This window comes from Bubalus kerabau, chromosome X (genome assembly GCF_029407905.1).
Source record: "Bubalus kerabau isolate K-KA32 ecotype Philippines breed swamp buffalo chromosome X, PCC_UOA_SB_1v2, whole genome shotgun sequence".
Classification (NCBI taxonomy): Eukaryota; Metazoa; Chordata; class Mammalia; order Artiodactyla; family Bovidae; genus Bubalus; species Bubalus kerabau.
Window position 1 is genome coordinate 95,570,660 of NC_073647.1, and position 21,292 is coordinate 95,591,951.

At 37.4% G+C, this 21,292-nt stretch overlaps 1 protein-coding gene across 10 annotated transcripts in view; it reads right to left on the minus strand.

Moving 5' to 3' along the window:
- Positions 1-21,292, minus strand: part of EDA (ectodysplasin A) — a 481,432-nt gene that overhangs the window by 206,873 nt on the left and 253,267 nt on the right. The window lies entirely within an intron of this gene.

Below are 21,292 nucleotides of genomic sequence, written 5' to 3' on the forward strand. Positions count from 1 at the left end.
TAACATGGCAGTTACCATACCAGACTGCAACTGCCTCACCAGATTGTGAGATCTTTGCAGGGACCAAGTCTCACTCAGCTTTGTACTTTCAGCACCTTGATCAACATCTATCTCAAAGAAGACACCTAAAAACCTTTTGTTGGATGGATCAATTTACAGATGAATAACATGAGGCACAGAACAAACAGTTTCTTCAAGACAGCACAACTAGTTTGAGTTATAATATGCAGTCCATGGATGAAGACCAGAGGTCTCAGTTTCTGTGAGGCAATATTTGGCTTGAAGACAGATAAAGACATGGAAGTAACTTAAATGTCCATCGAAAGAGGAATGGGTAAAGAAGATTTGATACACACACACACACACACACACACACACACACACACACACAGGAATATTACTAGGACCAAAAAAAAGAAATAATGCTATTTGTGGCAACATAGATGGACTCAGAGGTTATCATTCTAAGTGAAGTAACTCAGGAAGAGAAAGACAAATATATGGTATAACTTACATGTGGAATATAAAAAAAGATACAAACAAAACTATTTATAAGACAGAAACAGACTCACAGATTCAAAAACAAACTTGTGGTTACCAAAGGGGAAACGTTGAGGGGGGTGGATAAATTGGGAGCTTGGAATTGACATAAACACAGTATGATATATAAAATAGATAACCAGGAAGGACCTACTGTGTAGCACAGGAAACTCTACTTAATATTTTGTTATATATATATATATTTTATATTCTTTTCCCCATATAGGTTATTATTAATATGTCAATCCCAAGCTCCTAATTTATCCCTCCCTTCAATATTTGCCCTTTGGTAACCACAAGTTTGTTTTTGAAGTCTGGGAGTTTGTTTGTGTCTTGTAAATATGTAAGTGAATCACGATGTTGTACACCTGAAAATAACACAATATTGTAAATCCAGTACACTCCAATAATGTTTTAAAAAGAGAAATCTTTAGATATAAAACCATGTATTTTCAAAATAAAGTATAACATTAATGTTACATATGGCTCTGAAAAAAACAGAATTATGGAGTGGGAGGGAAGTAAATATCACCATTACATTTGAAGTATCAGTATAAGGGGAAAAAGAATGCAGATCAATTTGACAAGAAGAAATCTGAGATTATTAATAACAATATTTTTAAAATACTAGTAGTTAAACAATTAAACATGTTTTCCTTTTCATTCTAGTCTTTATCTGGCAAGCTTCTTTTTTGCCTTCTACTGGTGGCTCTGGAATGTGTTTCTAGACATGATAAACTGTAATAAAAAGTCTAATTCCAATTTTATGTGTAACCAATGATAGATTAAGCCCTACCCCTCTTTTCTTTCTCTTTTTTGCCCCACATAAGGGTGAGATGATAAGAAAGGCTTGGACCTCCTACCCATGGTGCTGACAGGGAAGTTCAAACCATGCAAGTCACAGCCAGGGTAGTAAACCCAACAACTAACCACACAAAAAACCAAAGTCACTTTCCTTTCCCTTCACTCAAGCCATTTCTGACCAGCTTGGGAGCCAGCTCTACCCTCTCCCAGAAAACTCCATAATGTCAGTAATAAACTTTTTCAAGCCTCTTAGTAAGTGTACGGTATCAGACATCAATATTCTTGGTGGGGGAATTGATCCCACCCCTTGCGGGGCAACAACGAAACAATCAGCAAACAGTAGGATGTTGAAGCAACAGCTATCACCACCTGGGGGTCTTTCTTCTCTTCCTTTTGCTTTGCTGTCTGTTGGCTAGGGTACACTTTGAGCTGTGCTGCTGCCTGCTGGCCAGCTTGTGCTATGAGTTGTGCTGCACTACACTTTCATCATAGGGGACTGGACTGAAAAAGTAAGAAGTCAAGAGATATCTGGAGTAACAGGCAAGTTTGGTCTCGGGGTACAAAATGAAGCAAGGCAAAGGCTAACACAGTTTTGCCCAGAGAACGCGCTGGTCATAGCAAACACCCTCTTCCAACAATACAAGAGATGATTCTACATATAGACATCACCAGATGGTCAATACTGAAAACAGATTGATTATATTCTTTGTAGCCGAAGATGGAAAAGTTCTATACAGTCAGCAAAAACAAGACCGGGAGCTGACTGTGGCTCAGATCATGAACTCCTTATTGCCAAATTCAGAATAAATTTAAGAAAGTATGGAAAACCACTAGGCCATTCAGGTATGACCTAAATCAAATTCCTCACAATTATACAGTGAAGGTGAGAAATAGATTCAAGGGATTAGATCTGATAGAGTGCCTGAAGAAGTATGCATGGAAGTTTGTAACATTGCACAGGAGGTGGTGATCAAAACCATCCCCAAGAAAAAGAAATGCAAAAAGGAAAAGTGCTTGTCTGAGAAGCCTTACAAATAGCTGAGAAAAGAGAAGCAAAAGGCACGGAGAAAATGAAAGATATACCAATCTAAATGCAGAGTTCCAGAGAATACAAAGGAGAGATAAGAAAACCTTTTAAAGTGAACAACGCAAAGAAACAGAGGAAGACAAAAGAATGAGAAAGACTACAGATCCCTTCAAGAAAATTAGAGACACCAAGGGAAAATTTCATGCAAAGATGGGCACAATAGAGGACAAAAACGGTACGGACCTAACAGAAGCAGAAGATCTTAAGAAGACGTGGCAAGAATACATAGACGAATGATACAAAAATATCTTAATGACCCACTCACGATGGTGTGATCACTCACCTAGAGCCAGACATCCTGGATGCAAAGTCAAGTGGGCCTTAGGAAGCATCACTGGGAACAAAGCTAGTGGAGGTAATGGAATTCCAGCTGAGCTGTTTCAAATCCTAAAAGATGCTGCTGTCCAAGTGCTGCACTCAATATGCCAGCAAATCTGAAAAACTCAGCAGTGACCACAAGACTGGAAACTGTCAGTTTTCATTCTAATCCCAAAGAAAGGCAATGCCAAAGAATGTTCAAACTACCGCACAATTGCACTCATTTCACATGCTAGCAAAGTAATGCTCAAAGTCCTTCAAGCTAGGCTTCAACAGTACATGAACTGAGAAAATCTTAAAATTATGCACTCTATCCTATCAACTATTGGATATATTTTTCTTTCATCAGTTCAGTTCAGTCGCTCAGTCGTGTCCAACTCTTTGTGACCCCATGAATCACAGCACGCCAGACCTCCCTGTCCATCACCAACTCCCGGAGTTCACTCAGACTGACGTCCATCGAGTCAGTGATGCCATCCAGCCATCTCATCCTCTGTCATCCCCTTCTCCTCCTGCCTCCAATCCCTCCCAGCATCAGCGTCTTTTCCAATGAGTCAACTCTTCACATGAGGTGGCCAAAGTACTGGAGTTTCAGCTTTAGCATCATTCCTTCCAAAGAACACCCAGGGCTGATCTCCTTCAGAATGCAATGGTTGGATCTCCTTGCAGTCCAAGGGACTCTCAAGAGTCTTCTCCAACACCACAGTTTAAAAGCATCCATTCTTTGGCACTCAGCTTTCTTCACAGTCCAACTCTCACATCCATAAATGACCACTGGAAAAACCATAGCCTTGACTAGACAGACCTTTGTTGGCAAAGTAATGTCTCTGCTTTTGAATATGCTATCTAGGTTGGTCATAACTTTTCTTCCAAGGTGTAAGTGTCTTTTAATTTCAGGGCTTTCATAGATTTGATTAATATAGTCAATATCCTCTCAGCTGTATTTTGTCTTCACCTTCAAATTGATACAACACATATTATCCTGCTACTCATCGGGCATAACTGAATAGACCTGTTATGAAACATAGTATTTGCCAGCAAGATCTTATCTGCATCCAACTTCTTCCAGAAGTACAGGTATGATATTACAAATCTGAGAACCCTAGAGTAGGGGCTGGCCATGCCACAAAGACCAGCTATATCACTTAGGATGTGTTCTTTGTGTCATGCAGTATCAATTGACCTAAAGACTGAGTTCAGCCACATGGGCAATCAATAAACCAATCATGTGTATGTAATCAAGCCTCAATAAAGAGTCTGGACACCAAGACTCAGGTAAGCTCCCTGGACTGGCAATACTTCATGTGTAACAAGAAGGGTTAATGAGGATAATGGAAGCTTCATGTTTGGAATCCTCTCTGACTCTGCTCTATGGGTCTCTTCCTTTGGTTTGTGATAATTTGTATACTTTTCCTATGATAAAGGATATATAATGAATATAAATAAATAGATAATAAAATTAACAAAACAGGAATAAGAAAAAAGAAGCTAAAATACAAGTCTAAGGTCAGTACAGTTGCTGTTGCTGGTAATATAATTTGGTTTGGTGTATTGTGTCACGACAGTGATGCATATTTGTATAAAACTTCATAATTTATGAAGTGTTTTTATTATAAAAATTTTTATTTGTAATCTCATTTACCCTTTATACCTACTTGTGGAGAAAGTATTTTTCTTAGCCCCATTCTATATTTGAGAAAATTTAAGTTCAGAAATAGTGAGTGATTTACTTAAGGTCTCTGGTAGTACCAGGATTGGAAGCTGAGTCTTCTGATTAAAGTTCACATTAAATATACTGACACACTCAGGTCTTCTCCGGCCCTTGCTTCTCTCTTTAAATGATATCTCTCTGAGTATTTCTTTTTAATAATCAGATGGATGGAAACTGATAGCTCTGATCCAGTGTATGACAGGAACATGTTTCCCACTCTATCCAATAAAGGAAGTAGATCAGATTGTCTCTAAGGTACTGTAATACTCTGAAAGTGTGTGTTGTTAGAAGTAGTTGCTAAGTGGATACACACAAGATCTGGTCTAGGAAATAACTCCCCAACTTGTCTTTAGAAGATGTACTGTAAACGGGAGAATTGTGGTAGCAGAAGCAAAGACTAATAAATCAATTTCTGCTCATCTATGCTCCAAAATATGAAATTATTATTTGTATTTCTGAGACACAGTAAGAAGCTTCAGCAATATGTGAACCGTGAACTTCCAGATGTTCAAGCTGGTTTTAGAAAAGGCAGAGGAACCAGAGATCAAATCGCCAACATCCACTGGATCATGGAAAAAGCAAGAGAGTTCCAGAAAAACATCTATTTCTGCTTTATTGACTATGCCAAAGCCTTTGCCTGTGTGGATCACAATAAACTGTGGAAAATTCTGAAAGAGATGGGAATATCAGATCACCTGACCTGCGTCTTGAGAAACCTATATGCAGGTCAGGAAGCAACAGTTAGAACTGGACATAGAACAACAGACTGGTTCCAAATAGGAAAAGGAGTACGTCAAGGCTGTATATTGTCACCCTGCTTATTTAACTTCTATGCAGAGTACATCATGAGAAACGCTGGGCTGGAGGAAGCACAAGTTGGAATGAAGATTTGCCAGGAGAAATATCAATAACCTCAGATATGCAGATGACACCACCCTTATGGCAGAAAGTGAAGAGGAACTAAAAAGCCTCTTGATGAAAGTGAAAGTGGAGAGTGAAAAAGTTGGCTTAAAGCTCAACATTCAGAAAACGAAGATCATGGCATCTGGTCCCATCACTTCATGGGAAACAGATGGGGAAACAGTGGGAACAGTGTCAGACTTTATTTTTTTTCCAGTACTCATGTATGGATGTGAGAGTTGGACTGTGAAGAAAGCTGAGTGCTGAAGAATTGATGTTTTTGAAGTGTGGTGTTGTAAAAGACTCTTGAGAATCCCTTGGACTGCAAGGAGATCCAACCAGTTCATCCTAAAAGAGATCAGTCCTGGGTGTTCATTGGAAGGACTGATGTTGAAGCTGAAACTCCAGTAATTTGGCCACCTGATGCGAAGAGCTGACTCATTTGAAAAGACCCTGATGCTGGGAAAGATTGAGGGCAGGAGGAGAAGGGGACGACAGAGGATGAGATGGTTGGATGGCATCACTGACTCGATGGACATGGGTTTGGGTGGACTCCGGAAGTTGGTGATGGACAGGGAGGCCTGGTGTGCTGTGGTTCATGGGGTTGCAAAGAGTTGGACACAACTGAGCGACTGAGCTGAACTGAAGAATTATCTAGTGTGCTCCATTCTACATATCCTGCCCAGTATCCAGGGATGAATTCAATTCTAATTATCGTCATAATGCTTCCCTAGACCATTCTAGGCCACAGTCATTTCTTCCTTCCCTCAGTTCCATCAGTACTTATCTATTCCACTCATTTTAACTCTTACTCATATACAGCATTATTTTTCTTATTTAGTAGTATTGCATAAAATAGCTGGTCAAAAAATACATGTTGCATTTTGCCTACTTAGTGGATTAAATCCTCTTAAGATACTATGTGTCAGAGTTTTAATTCTCCTTATCTACAGAATTTTTTCCTAGGTCCCATTCACAACTGCATGTCATTGATTAGTCATATTTCCAATTATTGCTTACTCCTTTTAATTGGTTGAGGTGTGCATATAACCATATAACCTCTCTATAAAAACCATATAACTTCTCTGTACAAATGCTGGGTAAACATAAATAATATAATATAAATTCTATCATTCTCTTCAAAAAAGCAAGCGGGATTTAACCAAAAGTTAACCAAGCTCTTAACATGGTCTATGAGCCCTGGTATGGTTTACATTCTACCTACCCTTTAAGCTTCCTCTTGCTTCATTCTTTCACTCTTCCTCTCTTTGCTCCAGCTATACTTGAATCCCTTCATCTGTTCAGATTTGCCATGCTCTCGCCACCACAGGCCCTTGTGCATCTCATTCCTTTTGCTTAGAAATCTCTTACCAGTTCCCTACTCTATTTAACTCCTACTCTTTCTTCAGATCTCTGCCTTATCATCACTTATTCAAGAAATCCTCATTTATTGCACGACTGAGTATCCTATCATATGCTTTCATGCCATGATATTTCTCGCTTTTCTTTTTTAATTTGTTTATTTTAATTGGAGGCTAATTACTTTACAATATTACAGTGGTTTTTGCCACACATTTTTTTTCTTTCTTTTTAAAATTGATTTATTTTAGTTGGAGGCTAATTACTTTACAATATTGTAGTGGGTTTTGCCATACATTGACATGAATCAGCCATGGGAGTACCATACATTGACATGAATCAGCCATGGGAGTACATGTGTTCCCCATCCTGAACACCCTTCCCACCTCCCTCCCCCTCCCATCCCTCAGGGTCATCCCAGTGCACCAGCCCCTAGCACCCTGTCTCATGCATCAAACCTGGACTGGCAATCTATTTCACATACGGTTATATACATGTTTCAATCCTAGTCTCTCAAATCATCCCACCTTCGCCTTCTCCCACAGAGACCAAAAGTCTATTCTTTACATCTGTGTATGTTTTGCTGTCTCGCATATTGGGTCATTGTTACCATCTTTCTAAATTCCATATATATGCGTTAAAACACTGTATTGGTGTTTTTTCTTTCTGACTTACTTCACTCTGTATAATAGGCTCCAGTTTCATCCACCTCATTAGAACTGATTCAAATGCATTCTTTTTAATGGCTGAGTAACATCCCATTCTATATATGTACCACAGCCGTCTTATTCATTTGTCTACTGATGGACATCTAGGTTGCTTCCATGTCCTAGCTACTGTGTATTTCTCTCTTTTGCACCATGTAACACAGTTGTAAAATTTACATTTATTGGTGATGTCTAATGTTTGTGTGTGTGTGTGTTAGTTGTCCAGTCACGTCCGACTCTTTGCAACCCCATTGACTATAGCCTGCTAGACGCTTCTGTCCATGGAATTCTCCAGGCAAGAATACTGGAATGGGTTTCCATTCCCTTCTACAGGGGATCTTCCTGACCCAGAGATCGAACCTGATTGTCCCACATTGCAGGCAGAGTCTTTACCATCTGAGCCACCAGGGAAGCCCTCTGATGCCTATATTTCCCACTAAATCATCATAAACTCCACAACGGTGGGATTCATTGCCTTTTTGTCTCCCCCATACCACCTTATCTCCAGTGAATAGCACAGTGCCTTGCATATGTTAAGTACTCAACAAATACTTTTTGGATGAATAAATACGTATTTCCAATAAAATACTAATAACTTTGTTGATAAACCCAGTATTAAATACTCTTTCCTGTTTCATAAAACCAGTCAAGACTATGCATTTAGAAAATATTGTCACCACAGACATGTCCTAACATTAATAAATGATCCTTCTCCATTATTCAGAGGAAAATTGAAGTCTAGAGTGATTAGGTGAGTTCCTCAAGGGAGAACAAGGTTTCAAAATCGGATATCTTGATTACATATCCAGTGTTCCTTCTACTATAACACAAAACGTATGATGGTACCATAGGAAAATCATGGATTATCAACTCAGATAACAATGGGTAAAATACTTAACTTCTTCAAGCCTATTCCTGTCTACATATTGAAGATAATATCTGACATATGGTGGGTTTTTTTTTGTGTGTGTGAGAATGAAAAAAATATAGAGAGCCCCAGCATCATGCCTGGCACATAGTAGGTAGTCAATAAATGGTAGATATGCTGTAACCTAAACTTTAGCTTGTCCATCTTAAAATTCAAGCTTCTGTGTATTGTGTTTCCCTATATCAGAGCATATTATAAACAAGGCAAACACACACATGTAAATAATTTAGAACACCTATCTGTCATTTACATCGTTTTTAGTCATTTTACACATACAGCATGTCCTGATCAGTCCTGTCTGAACTAGAGTACAAGCAGGGACCACAGCTGCTTAATTTCAGCCAGTATCTTAGGCATGTGGTTGCTTAATTAAAGCATTTTGTGTTGTGCCGAGTTTAACAGTACAACAAGTTCTTAATTGCTGCAGTGAGTTGGACTTTAACCAAATAGACATACTAACATGGAAGTTTTTACCTGGGAAATAGTGAAAGGTTTTTTTTAGTTTAGTAGCTTTGTCTCACTTTTCTAAGCAAGAGAGGGTAAAAAATTACATTTATTTTGGAAAGGCATTTTGAAAAATAGAAGATAAGATTCACCCAGCTTTAAAAATAGCCAGTGGCTCTGTGCAACAGCATATGTCTGGTTGATAATAAAGAAAGTTAATTTCATTCATACCTATTCACAAAATTAACAGATATTTGAGTACACTCTGTGCCAAGCACTGTAGATTCAGTACAGAGCAAAAGCAGACATGGATGGTTCCCCTGAGAGCCGTGGAGTACACTGAGTACACATGACTAACCAGGCCCCTTCAGAGGCAGAAAAGGCCAAAGTGCTTCTTAATTTTAGGTTGCTGAAGCTTCTACACTTCTTGTAGCTGTGATACAGAACAGAATTTTACATTAAAGTAAGTTAGTTCAGGGCATATCTCAGGAGAATTAGGGTATTTCAGAAAGCTTTGTTCAAGAACTCCTCACCACCAAGCAGTCCCAGAATAGGACAGCCCAAAGTCATTAGGTTGTTGAGATAAAATCTCTGAACCAAAAGGAGAAATAAGGAACTAGGCTCTGGGTTCTAATCATGTGACACTTTATGAATTGAGGCAAGTTACTTAACTCTGCTCCTCAGTTTCCAATCTATTAGATAATATTCCAGCTTAAACAATAATAACAAGATCAATAACAAAGATTCCATGACAACATATTAATGAGCAGCAGGGTAGTCTAGATTTCTATGCCAATTTTGTAGATATTCATTGTAAAGTTTTAAACCATTTGACATAATATTAAAAACAACACATTTATTTTGGTAACAGATTTAAATTAAATAATTTTTATATAATCCAAAGTTTGGGAGGCATACTAACAGACCATTAAGTTACATGAAAATCATTTCCATTAGCCAATCATGTTAGACAACTGCCTATCCTAATTCATGAGGCTTTTCACAGGAGTGAGATTCAGCTATCTGCCTTGGTTGACTGATAAAGTAACTAATAAATTTCATTATTAAGCATTTCTTCCTTATGTGTAACCTAAAATTTCCAATATAGTTTAAGGGTTTTTCTTTTGGCTTTGTCCTTGCAAGAGAAAGAACTGGTGGTTTACATTCTCTTGTAATAATACTTCATAGATGGGACAATTTTTAAGTAACAACCTCAGGCTTCTCAGCAAACTAAGTCACTCTTTGCTTCCAACTCTGATTTCTAGGATCCTTTGAGCTGTACATCTAAAAAAACAAATCAGAAATCTGGTCTATTTTATATAAATGAAATATTAGAAAGTAAAGCACATTCTCTCTCAAATATAAATTAAAATAGTCGTGACTGTGTGTTCAGTCTCTCAGTCATGTCCAGCTCTTTGTGATCCCATGGATTTTACCCCACCAGGCTTCTCTGTCCATGGAATCTCCCAGGCAAGAATACTGGAGTGGGTTGCCATTTACTACTCCAGGGGATGTTCCCAACCCTGGGACTGAACCCATGTCTCTTGTATCTCCTGCACTGGCAGGCGAATTCTTTACCACTGTGCACAGTTGTGATTAAGAGCAACATAATTCAGTGACATCAGGTATCATGCATGATAGGTGAACCATTTTTCTAAAATAAGTTTTGAAAAAAAGTCATCCTTTGAATAACCTATTTCAAATGATAAAAAGCCAAAGTACATTTTTTAAAAAATTATTATTATTATTATATATATATTTTTTACTTTACAATATTGTATTGGTTTTGCCATACATCAACATGTATCCGCCATGGGTGTACATTTTAATACAGAGAATGTTCACAGAAAGGTTGGTATGGGTGCATCTCAGAAATCTTAGTATCTGTATCATCTATACATAATTATTTCAGTCACCCAAAAAATGTTAACATACAAAAGGAAAAAAACAACTATTATTGAATCTTCTCTTTGATCACTGAGGTTCGCTTTCTTCGGGTCTTTTAATGTAGGTGGTTGGTTCTCAATCATGTAAAACCTTATATTTGTAGGCCTAGCACCTTTCTACAAGATATCACAGTAACCAGGCATAGAATAAAGAACTTAAAACAATTAAAACACAGTGTGGTAAGGTAGGTGTTAGAACAAAACCAAGGGTTTTGACATTGCACAGGTTTTCTTTTAGTATTCTGGGCCCTTTCTGCATGATTTTCCTTTTTTATTTATGAATTTCAGTCCAACAGAGAAAACCAGCACAGACATTGCCAGACAGTCATTGGCAAGTGTCTGTTACATATAGTCTGACAATGAGCTGAAATAGGCCCCAAGATTTGCGGTCATAAAAGCTGCCCCAAATGTTTCTGGAAATGACTTGCCTAAGGTCTTACACTTGTTGAGAGGCAAGCTAGGGTGTCTTCCTGACTCTAAATCCAATCTAATACTCTTAACAAAACACTTTTTAATGTTTAAAATTTATAATATATCATGAAGGATAATACAGTGAATACGCATATCCCTACTACTCAACTGAGAAACAAAACATTGCCAACACAGCTGAATTTCTATGGTGTGCTTCATCCCTGACCACTTCAACCTTCATTGCAGCGAAATTAAATGCCATCTAAAATTTCTCCCTTATCATTTTCATGCCTTTCTATGTACACTTCTAAGTACGTGTGTGCTAAGTCGCTTCAGTCATGTCTGACACTTTGTGACTCTATGGACTGCAGCCCACTAGGATCCTCTGTCCACGGGATTCTCCAGGCAAGAATACTGCAGTGGATTGCCATGCCCTCCACGAGGGGATCTTCCTGACCTAGGTATTGAACAAACGTCTCATAAGTCTCCTGCACTGACGGGTAGATTCTTTACCACTAGCACTACCTGGGAACTGTGGTGTTGGAGAAGGCTCAAACCAGTCAGTCCTAAAGAAAATCAATCCTGAATATTCATTGGAAACACTGATGCTGCAGCTGAAGCTCCAATACTTTGGCCACTTGATGAGAAGGGCTGACTCATTAGAAAAGACCCTGATGCTAGGAAAGACTGAAGGCAGGAGAAGAAGGGGATGACAGAGGATGAGATGGTTGGATGGCATCACTGACTCGATGAACATAAGTTTGAGCAAGCTACGGGAGTTGGTGATGGACAGGGAAGCCTGACGTGCTGCAGTCCATGGGGTCACAAAGATTCGGATATGACTGAGCTGAACCACCTTTGGGAAGACTTCTAATCTTCCATATATATATATATATTGAGCTGTATCTGTATCATCTATATATAATTATTTCAGTCACCCACAAAAATGTTAACATACCAAAGGAAAAAAAGATTCAATTACTATTGAATCTTCTCTTTGATCACTGAGGTTTGTATTTTGAAGTAATATATCGATTGGGGATTTTTTAAACTTTATATAAACTGTTTCATTGTATTCAAATATTAGTCTGCAGCTTCCTCTTTTTTGTTCAGCACTGTTTGTGATATTCATCTATATTGATTCATGTAGCTCTAGTTTATTCCTTTTCCTCTAATGTATATTATTCTACTTTATTTATCTAATTATTATTATTAATTATTCTAATTTATTTATCCATTCTCTTGCTCACTGAGATTTAAGCTGTTTCTAATTTCTTGCTATTATAAACAATGTGCCTTTAAATTACAATTGACCCCTCTGATTTCATCAACCAAAGATTTTGTAGTACTATAGTATGTATTTAGAGAAAAAAAAAAAGTGTGTAAATGGACCATATAGTTCAAACCCATGTTTTTCAAGGGTCAAGTGTATATTCATGTGCATGTCTCCTGACTTATCATGAAAGAATCTCTCTAGGAATTCACCTAGAAGTAGAAGTGCTGGGTCATAGATTATACATACATTCAACTTTAAAAAATATTGCCATATTGTTCTTCAAAGGGGTTGACCTATTTACACTCCCTCCAGCAGTTCAGAAAATGTCTCAGTGTTTAATATTCTGGCCAAAAATTGGAACTTCCAGACAAGGTAACTTTTGCAAATTTGATGGCATGAAATGTTAACTTGATTTTTAACTTGTATTTTCCTGATTACTAGTAAGAATGATCATATAGGTCATCTCTTCTGTAAATTGCCTGTTCAAACCATTTTCTTAAATTTTGTTTTAATTTTTTAATTATCACACATTAAAATGGACCTTTTTGATGTAGAGCTTCATAAATTCTAATACACATATAGATTTATGTACCCATCACAATAATCTGATACAGAACAGTTCAATTACTCCCAAAACACTTTCTCAGGCTTCCCATTTGTATTCACATCCTCCCCTACTCCAATCCTTGGCAACTGTTAATCTATTCTCCATCATTATGGTCAAACCATTTTTCTAATGAGTATCTTTTATTTTTAACTGATTTTAGAAATCCTTTATATGTTCTGGGTAACAATCCTTTGTCTGTTGCATGTGCTACAAATACATTCTCTCAGTTTGTAGGTTACCTTTTCACATTATAATGGTGTCTTCTGATGAACAGAAATTCAAAATTTTAATGTGTCAAATTTATCAACTTTTAATGTTATGGTTGATCACTGGTTTATCTCAAGAATTTCCATACTCCAAGGTCATAAACACATTTTCCTATAATTTTACCTAAGCTTTTTAAAGTATTGTTTTAGTACAACAGTTATTTGTTTCAAGGAATGTACTAAATGCAGGAAACACTCTTCATTTTACTGAGATGTCAGGCTTGTTCTGGCCAGAAAGACACATATCATAAATGCAGCTAACAAGACACTCCCTGGATCTAATCTGGAATGGTACACAACCTTTTAAGTGATAAAAAAGAGTATCCACAATACTCTCAGATGCAATATGGCTCTGACATTGATAAATGTACAGGGGTCATGGTAAATATGAGACTTTGAGTCTCTTAAAAAGTAACTTCAGGTATACATGTGTTCCCCATCCTGAACCCTCCTCCCTCCTCCCTCCCCATTCCATCCCTCTGGGTCGTCCCAGTTGTGGCGGATTCATTTTGATATTTGGCAAAACTTAATACAGTTATGTAAAGTTTAAAAATAAAATAAAATTAAAAAAAAAAAAAGTAACTTCACAAATGTGCTTTGCTTCAAGGAACAGCAAAAGTTTGATAACTGAATGAATCCTAAGAACAAAATATACTTTCCTAAAAAGCAGAGAAATTTTCTTGTATTTTAAGAAAAAAATATGTAGTGGATTAAGATGCTTATTACCATAACATATCAGTGGCTGATAGAACTTGGGACATTGCTTTTCCTTTGTGTAATTTTCTCAGTTCAATTTCCATTATTGACCAGCCTCTAGGCTCTATGGAACTTCCCTGATGGCTCAAATGGTAAAGCGTCTGCCTGCAGTATCGGAGACCCAAGTTCAATCCCTGGGTGAGGAAGATCCCTTGGAGAAGGAAATGGCAACCCACTCCAGTATTCTTGCCTGGAAAATCCCCATGGACAGAGCAGCCTGGTCGGGCTACAGTCCATGGGGTTGCAAAGAGTCAGACACAACTGAGCAAATTCACTTTTTCTAGGCTCTCTTAGAACAATGAAATTTTTTTCCATGCTTGGGAACCCACAGATAAAACCGACAGCATCACAAATTTTTGGATTTGCAATGATGTTTTTTGGTGCTTAACAAAATTATCACAGTCTACCAGAAGTTCTTAAGACCTTCCACATCAAGTACTCTAGCTTAAAAACTGCTAATGAGATATCCAGTTGTTTTTATTGATTTAGGCAATAGTAGTAAAAATAAAATATACATGTTCTTTGGCCCATAAATTGTACTTATGAGAATTTATCCTCAGTTCAGTTCAGCCACTCAGTCGCGTCTAACTCTTTGCAACCCCATGGACTGCAGCACGCCAGGCCTCCCTGTCCATCACAAACTCCCAGAGTTTACTCAAACTCATGTCCATTGAGTCGGTGATGCCATCCAACCATCTCATCCTCTGTCATCCCCTTCTCCTCCCGCCTTCAATCTTTCCCAGCATCAGGGTCTTATCCAATGACTCAGTTCTTCCCATCAGGTGGCCAAAGTAGTGGAGCTTCAGCTTCAGCATCAGTCCTTCCAATAAATATTCAGGACTGATTTCCGTGAGGATGGACTGGTTGGATCTCCTTGCAGTCCAAGGGACTCTCAAGAGTCTTCTCCAACACCACAGTTCAAAAGCATCAATTCTTTGGTGCTCAGCTATCTTTATAGTCTAACTTTCACATGCATACATGACTACTGGAAAAACCATAGCTTTGACTAGATGGACCTTTGTTGGCAAAGTAATGTCTCTGCTATTTAATATGCTGTCTAAGTTGGTCATAGCTTTTCTTCCAAGGAGAATAGTATGAATTTATCCTAGGAAATAATTATTTACACCAAGATTTAGCCACAATTATGTTTATTGTACAATTGTTTGTAAGATGAAAAACATGCAAACAATTCTGATGCCTAACAGGAATGGGTTACTAAGTATGTCACAGTACATCCATGTGATAGAACATTAATTTGCCCCCTTCTGAGCTTCATAGTTTCACATCCAACTGCCTACTCAACAGGTCCACCTGTCTATCCATAGGTGAGCTTCTGATCATCCCTTCTCAAACCTAGTCCTTATCTCAGAGTTGGGTGTTCTGTTACTTGTAGCCAAAGAGATCTTAATTAGTAAAGATGACATGATATGGTAGGGTACAGACTCTAAAATAAAACTTTTATCAGAGGGTTTCTGCCATCTTAATTGGGTTCCCTTTCAAACTACAGATATGCTTTTACTGTGTAGACCAAATGTAGCCCTGAAAAATTGAATTAATCAAATTTTTATAAAATTACACTTTGATTATTGGCACACCTTTTAATTTCATACAACATAGTTTTCACTGGTGACTCACCTTCAAATGGATATCATCTTTGTTGCCTGCATCTTTTCCTTCTTATGGTGGTTAAGAAGATAAATTTTTAGTGCCTGGTTTCCTAGAATCAAATCCCAGTTCTGTCACTTGCAAGCTGGGTACCTTAGACACATTACCTTTGTGTAACTCAGATCACCTTTTTACTTAAAAATTGTAATAATATAGTTCCCACTTGGGAATTCTCTGGCAGTCCAGTTAAGACTTCACCTTCCAATGTGGGGAGTACAGGTTCAATCCCTGGTCGGGGAAGCTAAGATCCCACAAGCCTCGTGCCCAAAAAACCAAAACAGAAAACAAAAGCAATATTGTTACAAATTCAAAAAAGACTTTAAAAAATGGTCTACATCAAAAAAAAAATTTCTTTTTTAAGTATATGCTGCTGTTGCTGCTGCTAAGTCGCTTCAGTCGTGTCCGACTGTGTGACCCCACAGACGGCAGCCCACTAGGCTCCCCCGTCCCTGGGATTCTCCAGGCAAGAACACTGGAGTGGGTTGCCATTTCCTTCTCCAATGCATGAAAGTGAAAAGTGAAAGTGAAGTTGCTTCATCGTGTCCAACTCTTAGCGACCCCATGGACTGCAGCCTACCAGACTCCTCCATCCATGGGATTTTCCAGGCAAAAGTACTGGATTGGGGTGCCATTGCCTTCTCCTTTAAAGTATATAGTGCCCACAAAATGAGGTTTTGTGAAAATAAAGCCTTTAACACAAATAAAGCTCATAAAAGAGCTTGGTATTAATAAGCATTTGATTTTGTTACTATTATATTGTTTTTTACCTCCAGAAGTCCCAACTTATCTCTAAATTCTATCCAGTTCTTAGATGTAAACATAGAATCCATGATTAATTTTGGAAATTGAAACTTTGTTTTTTAAAAATGACCATGGTTTGATAGTTGTTAAAGCTGGGTGATGTATACATACAGGGGGAGGCAATTTACTATTCTGTGTATATGATTGAATTTTCCATAATATAAAGTAAAAAGGCTTAAAGGAGGCACATTGTCCCTGCCATAAATTAAGTAAAAGCATATATACCCTTCAAAGGGCAATATTTTATTCAAATGAAAATCAAAGTACTATATTTCACTTACTACTCTACTTCAATTGCCTGTTTTGGGGGGCAATATGGGTGAGAAAATAATACAAATTTAGCATATTTTCTGAATAAATAAATAACAAGAAAATTCCTGACTGCAAAATTGATAGTTCATCCAAGAAATTATGTGAGGCAACCTGGACTACAGGTGAACTGCTGTCATCAGTGGTATATTTAAATAGTACACTGTAGAGCAGACCACCTAGAAGCTTTGCTCCACTTACTCCAAGAAGACAGTCAGGCACTGATTGATGTTTAACATGTTATTCTGTACATATTCTCATACAAAGTTGAGAACAATAACAAATGTTGGTTGCCAAGTGCTTCATACTTTATTCTGCTATACTTTCAGGCCCAAACAGTCTTGCTAAATATATAAGATAATACACATATTAAGGGATTCTTGGCAGCAAGCTATTTCAGTCATTAAGTTGGTCACACACTGGATTTGCTGTCTTGATTAATGGGATATTAATGAAACTATGATTCAACAAACTATTAATATATAGCTAAGCAACTTAATGGACAAAAGTAGATCTGATTTCTGTCTCTCTGTCTTTATGTCTCCCTCTCTTTCTCTTTCACACACACACACACACCTTAACAAAGAGATCTTAAAATGCCTTGTCATGGAACAGGTGTTATTGACCTACTAGATTTCCTTTATATATTTTCGCCAAACTTCTGTGAATACTACCAAATCAGAGCTCTTAGGGTTTGTTAAGGATTGGATTTAGTAAAGCAATCACAAGACTGATAATCAAAAAGAGCTCAAGATGCTCAAGATGGGCTAATCAAATAAACCTAGAGAAACATATTTTAAAGGGTTCTAAAATAGGCCTGGGAATCTGTATCCTTATGTTCAAGTTAGCAACGTTAATATGCTATTTTAACACCAAATTACAAAGCATCCTTTTGCTTCAATTTCCCCTCTTCATTTAGGAAAGCTTTGCCATTAGCCACTTGAGATGTTAAACTATTTTAATAGATCACTTGTCTAGTTTCTGAGTTTATGACAAGAGAATATGAACTGCAACCTGAAAAGCAGATAGTCTTAGAACAAATACAGAAAGGAGGGGAAAAAAGAGGGATACAAATGGAACATTTTTTAAAAAGCAGAAGGAAAGCTAGGTTGGAACAGTATCACCAAGATCAAGGAATAGTTTTGAGAAGGTACATAAAATATGGCAGGGACCTCCCTTGTGGTCCAGTGGGTAAGAATCCACCTGCCACTGCAGGGGACACGGTTCAATCCCCAGTATGGGAAGATCCCACATGCCATAGAGCAACTAAACCAGTGCACTGCAACTACTGAGCCCGAGCTTTACAAGACAATCCACTGCAATGAGAAACCTGGGCACTGCAACCAGAGAAAGCCTTCACACAGCAACAAAGACCCAGTGCAGTCAAAAATAAATAAATATGCGAATAAATAGATTTGTTAAAAATATATGGCAAAAGGATCATGAAGAATAAGGATTGAGTAAAGGCCAATGGGTTTTGGAATTTAGCCTGGAATTATACTGACACTGATTTTAATATAATAATGATAGTGGATGAATGCTATACTGTAAGGTATTAAGGAAGGAGGGTAGAGAGGAAATAGGGGTAGCCAGTCCAGAGCATTCATTTGGAATGAATCTGCCCCCAAGAAATCTGAGATGACTTCTTCACCCAATATCTCTGTTAATTTCATAAATCTTTTTCTTTGGTCATGCTCCTGCTAAATCTGGTTCTGCTCAGAAATAAGATCAGATTGTGTTCCCCCCATGGCTCACAAAACATCTTCCTTATTCAGACTGTTCTGATTGTCAACTCATCCAGGAAACCATCCTTATTTCATCCAATGAAAACTATTTCACTGCAACAGTACTGTACTTTCCCAAAGTTCCACTATGTTAAATTTTAGCTGAACTTATTTCTGACATTAATTCCTTATTTTATAATTATTTATTGGTCTAGAGATAAATTTATACTTCATATCTATCAAAGGAAGACTCAGATTCTGAGGAATACGACCTCTCCTGTGACCTGGTGAATGATCCTCAGAAAATAGTTTGTTGATATGGCCTCAATTCATTCTATATAAGAAGTAATTCTGCAGTACAAGTCAAGGAAGGAGAAAATATCCCATATTGGTCACAAAACCTCTTCTCATTTCAAGTGTATGTACATGTTGTACATGCTCCAGTAATAGTTTGAGAGCTCAGACAGGTTATATTTTAGATGCTATGTCAAGTCTCCCAGAACTGGGTTGGTTTCAAAGATCTTTTCACCTATTAATTGACAACAGAGAAGCCAGGAATTGTATGCTTTATTGGCTTGCTCCCTAGCCTAGGCTTGCGATTTCTTGTAATATATTTAAAACTCTATCACTGAGACAACTTGATTAACAAATCCTCCAGGAATAAAGCTCTTCTACAATGAAATTGGCTCTGTTTAAAACAAGCACCATTTCATAATCACACAATGCAGCACTAGTATGCCTCACAGACAAACACAGTTGCTAAGATACACATTTGTGTGGCCATAGAAGACCAAAATAACTTCTGGGCAAGGCTCCTTAACTCCTCCCCTTCCCTTCAGTCCAAGGCTCCTTAATGGCTATTTACTGTTTTCTATCACATTTAATGTTATTTGTCTATACACAATTGAAAGTAGAGAAAATTGTTCAGGGGCCAAGAAATCAAATTTTCTGTGTGACTGATTCACCTTTCTACTCCCTCGCCGTTTCTCCCCCATCCTGGTGTTGCTTCTAACTTACTGTCTTTTTTCCCTTATCAGAAAAAAAGGGGGGGATCTTGATAGCAGCTTTCCACATCTCTAGCTACCACAGTCTGTATTCAGTTCTCTTAGTGGAAAACAAACCAGGGAGTGACGTGGCTGTAGCTACTTCTGGGAACAAAATAAGAATTGAAGATTTTTCTGATTTAGCACCTGTCTTATTGTCCAAAGTCTGTAAACCATGTCTTTTCCCTGAAAATTACCTCCCAAAGCCACTCCTGTCTTAAAAAATCCCCATTCTATAATACATCAAGATATATATTTTACATGTTCTGAGACATTATGTTTATTGTTACGTATGTTTTGATACTAAACGTTTTTGGTATTTTCACCATTTATCACAAAGCTTATGATAATAAGCTGTGACAAAAAATTGTCTTCTTTTTAATCATCAAACTTCTGTCTAACATATATAATTGGTTATCTTGGATACTGGTATATAGGTATACTTTGTTTTAAACAACTACAGATTTCTTAGCCCACTTAAGAAAGCCATACAAAGCAATGTACTAGAAATTCCTCTAAATTAGCAAACTTCACTAAGATATTCAAAAAATGATCAACTTCATTAGAATACCTCTATAGCAGTAGCTGACAAACTTTTTCTGGAAAGGGCCAGATGGTAAATTATGGTATCTTTCATATATGGTATGTCATTGCACTGTGAAAGCAGTCATAAATAATTTGTAAATGAGTGAGCGTGGTGGTGTTCCAATAAAACCTTAAATACAGACAGATAATAATAAGTGTTGGCAAAAGTATGGAGAAATGGGAGCCCTTGTAAACTACTGATGGTAATATAACATGGTTCAGCCACCTTGGAAAACAATCTGACAGTTTCTCAAAAGGTTAAGCACAGAGTTGACATATGATCCAGTAATTCTACCCTTAAATAGAATACAAGAGATGTGCTCGGTCATTCTTTGCAACCCAATGGACTGTAGCCCGGCAGGCTCCTCTGTCCATGGAATTTTCCAGGAAAGAATACTGGAGTGAGTTGCCATTTGCTTCTCCATATACAAGAGAAGTAAATACTTATAGAAGTCTATATAAGAATTTATACACATATTTTCTTAGAAGTATTATTAATAATGGAGCAAAGATGGAAAAACCAAAATGTTCATGAATTGATGAGTAGATAAATAAAATGTGATGCTTTCATACAATGGACAGTTCTTCAGCCATAGAAAGAAATTAAGTACTGAGTGAACTATATCTCAGTAAAGCAGGTATTAACAAAGCATCAATTTACAAAAATAAGCAGTGCCTTCATGAATTTACCTCTTCCAGATATTGCATACAAATGGAATAGTATAATAGTATATGACCTTTTGCTTCTTTCACTTGGCATAATGCTTTGGAGGTTCATTCTGTTTTATGGCTGAATAATATTCCTTTGTATGGATACACCACTATTTAATTATCCATTCATTCACTGATGGACATTTGGGTTGTTTCCATCCTTTAGCAATTGTGAATTGCTATTAACATTTGTGTTAAAGTGTTTGGATATCTGTTTTCAATTCTTTTTGACATATACCTAGGAATAAAATTGCTGGGTCATACGGTAATCCTATGTTTAACTTTTTTGAGGAACTGCTAAACTGTTTTCCACAGTGGCTGCACCATTTTACACTCTAATCAGCAATATATGAAGGCTCCAATGTCTCCAAATCCTCATTATTTTCCATTCCAC